Source organism: Neofelis nebulosa, chromosome 3 (genome assembly GCF_028018385.1).
Source record: "Neofelis nebulosa isolate mNeoNeb1 chromosome 3, mNeoNeb1.pri, whole genome shotgun sequence".
NCBI classification, from domain to species: domain Eukaryota; kingdom Metazoa; phylum Chordata; class Mammalia; order Carnivora; family Felidae; genus Neofelis; species Neofelis nebulosa.
In genome coordinates this window covers 37,208,399-37,210,975 of record NC_080784.1, presented here as the reverse complement: position 1 = coordinate 37,210,975, position 2,577 = coordinate 37,208,399, and the positions used below count along the sequence as shown (strand labels likewise).

General features: G+C 41.0%; 1 pseudogene; it reads left to right on the top strand.

The window, feature by feature from the left end:
- The first annotated feature begins 952 nt into the window (after positions 1 to 952).
- On the top strand, positions 953 to 2,310 carry LOC131507966 (elongation factor 1-alpha 1-like; annotated as a pseudogene).
- The last annotated feature ends 267 nt before the right edge of the window (positions 2,311 to 2,577 follow it).

Below are 2,577 nucleotides of genomic sequence, written 5' to 3'. Positions count from 1 at the left end.
AATTAGTCTTCCATGGATGAGGGTAGGAGAGGAAGATGAGGGAATAGAGACAGCATGAAGAGTTTTATAGAAGCTTTTACTGCCAGCCCAGAAGGTAGTTAACATACCCCTGCCCGTGTTTTTTTTGGCCAGAGCTCATTCATGCACCTGCTGGAAGACTGCGAAATGTAGTCTAGCTACCCAGGAGGATAAGGGAAACAATTTCCCAGTTTCTATAGTTGCCAATGAAGAGAGAGGGAAAGGGAGTCAAGAATGAGTACTTTCAGGCCTAGGAACCAGAAGATTAATGGTATCATTGATACACATAAGAAAATTCAAAAGGGAAGCTACAAGGATCTAAAGCTTGGCATTTTACATCCATATGCCTAGTAATTAACCCAACAGAATAATAAAGTAGATTTGCTCAGACATACAGTTGCAACATTATCCCAGAAGCTTAGCATAACAATCTGACTCTTTCTTACATGATACAAGAAGTAACATGGTACAAGAAGTAACATATGACACAAAAACATTGGCAACAAGTTTTAATTTAGCTTTCCTCAAACCAAAGAAATGTAATGTTATCAAAGGGCACTATTAAGAGAGTAAAAGGGCAACCCACAGAATGGGAGATAATATTTGCAAATTACTTACCAGATAAGGGACTAATGTACAGAATATATAAAGAACTCCTACACCTCAACAACAAAAAACAAACAACCCAATTCAAAACATGGACAAAGGACTCAAACAGACATTTCTCCAAAGAAGATATACAAATAGCCCATAAGTACAAGGAAGGATTCTCAACACCACTAATCATTAGAGAAATTTAAATCAAAACCAATGAGAAATCACTTCACACCATTTGGATGGCTATTATTAAAAACAAAACGAAACCGTTTTTTTCATAACTAATTGGCCGCAAGAACACAGGTGTCATGAAAACCACCACTAAAAGTAAATCAAAATGAGAAAGGTAAAAACTCCTATCAACATCCCCATCATTGGACATGTAGATTCGGGCAAGTCTACCACTACTGGCTATGTGATCTATGAATGTGGTGGGATTGACAAAAGAACTACTGAAAATTTTGAGAATGAGGCTGCTGACATGGGAAAGACTCCTTCAAGTATGCCTGGGTCTTGAAAGCTGCACATGAACGTGGTGTTACCATTGATATTGCCCTGTGGAGATTCAAGACCAGCAGGTTTTATGTGACCATCACTGATGCCCGGAAGACACGGAGACTTTATCAAAAACATGATTACAGGCACATCTCAGGCTGACCATGCTGTCCTGTTGCTGCTGGTGTGAATTTGAAGCATGTGTCTCCACATAGGGGCAGACCTGTGAGCATGCCTTTCTGGCTTACACATGAGTGTGAAACTAATTATTGGTGTTAACAAAATGGATTCCACTGAGCCACAATACAGCCATAAAAGATACGAGGAAATCATTAAGGAAGTCAGCACCTACATTAGGAAAATTGGTTACAACCCCAACATAGTAGCACTTGTGCCACTTTTTGGTTGGAATGGTGACAATATGCCAAATGCTGACTTGCCCTGGTTCAAGGGATGGAAAGTCCCCCATAAAAATGGAAATACCGGTGGAACCACACTGCTTGAAGCTCTGGATTGCATCCTGCCACCAACTCGTCCAACTGAGGAGACTTTGCCCCTCCAGGATGTCCATAAAATTGGTGATATTGGTACTGTCCCTGGGGGCCAAGTGGAGACTGGTATTCTCAAACCCATGGTGGCCACCTTTGCTTTAGTCAGTGTTACAACTAAAGCAAAGTTTGTTGAAGTGCACCACGAGGCTTTAAGTTAAGCTCTTCCTGGGTACAGTGTAGGCTTCAAGGTCAACAACGTGTCTGTCAAAAATGTTTGTCTTGGTACTGTGGCTGGTAACAGCAAAAATGACCCACCAATAGAAGCAGCTGGCTTCACAGCTCAGGTGATTATCCTGAACTATCCAGGCGAAATCAGTGCTGGATATGCACCTATATTCACACTGCTCACAAATTTGCTGAGCTGAAGGAGATTGATCATCACCCTGGGGAGAAGCTGGAAGATGGCCACAAGTCCTTGAAATCTGGTGGTGCTGCCATCGTTGATATGGTTCTTGGCAAGGCCATGTGTGTTGAGAGCTTCTCTGACTATCCTCCTCTGAGCCATTTTGCTGTTCATTACATGAGACAGACGGTTGCTGTAGGTGTCATCAAAGCAGTGGACAAAAAGGCAGCTGAAGCTGGCAAGGTCACTAGAAAGCTCAGAAACCTAAATGAGTATTATTCCCAATACCTGCTTCCTCAGTTTTAATCAGTGGTAAAAGAATGGTCTCAGAACTATTTGTGTCAATTGACCACTTAAGTTTAATAGTAAAAGACTGGTTAATGATAACAGTGCATCTAAAACCTTCAGAAGAAAAGGAGAATGGTGTGTGTGTGTGTGTGTGTGTGTGTGTGTGTGTATGTGTGTGGCAATTTATTAGTTTTTTAAATCAGTACTTTTTAATGGAAACAACTTGACCAAAAATCTGTCACAGATTTTTGAGCCCCATTAAAACAAAAGTTTAGTGAAAAAAAC